Genomic DNA, 805 nt, shown 5'->3' with positions numbered 1-805 from the left:
CCTGATGCGGATGCGACAAATCCCCCTGTATCATCTACCAGGCTGATATCAGTAAATGCATCAATGACGTGATTCGAACATATGTTGGTAACGTGTGGGAAGCATCTTATATGATTCTCCTTGTGATTAAATTCAACGTCGCGAGGGCGTAGAAGTAACTCGAGTTCTCTGAGGAAAGCATCGTTGAGCGAGCAGTTATCGAGAGTCCAATGGCCTCCCTGTGCACGTAAGCATAAAGTAGAAAAGGGAAAGAAAATGAAACTTAGACGTGCTTTGACTGTAATCCCAACTCGGTCCAAGAGATGGAGGACAATTCTTGCTAGCCTCTTCCCGTTGTGGCTTCCTCGAAGACGGTGAAATGCGATGAGTGTAGAATGCAGCTGAAGACCCTTGGTAGACTTGTCTCTATGTATCCAATGTGCGGTAATGGCCAGGTATGGGTACCGAGCTTTTGTTGACCAAATATCCGCCGTGTAGGAAATTCGTCCTGGCGCATCCTAGAGTGAACAGTGAATACAAGGAAACAAAGCGGTCAATTGAAACAACATACCGCTAATTCCTGTTTTAGGACCTTGAAATACGCATGCCATGCCTTGATAATGGATTCGCGCATCTTCGTTCGGCGGGGAATGTCTTTGTCCTCGAGGTCCTCACGTAAAAGCAAGAGGAGCTGTCGAAATTCTGGGCATTCAACAACATTTATAGACTGCGAAGAAGGTTAGACTAATACCAAACATTAAAAGTGCTTGACCAACCTGATCGTCTGCAACGATGAAATTCAGAAGATGCTGTATCAATGCCTCTT

This window comes from Laccaria bicolor, genomic scaffold (genome assembly GCF_000143565.1).
Source record: "Laccaria bicolor S238N-H82 LACBIscaffold_16 genomic scaffold, whole genome shotgun sequence".
In the NCBI taxonomy this organism is placed as follows: domain Eukaryota; kingdom Fungi; phylum Basidiomycota; class Agaricomycetes; order Agaricales; family Hydnangiaceae; genus Laccaria; species Laccaria bicolor.
The sequence above is the reverse complement of the archived record's forward strand: the minus strand, read 5'-3'. Positions refer to the sequence as shown.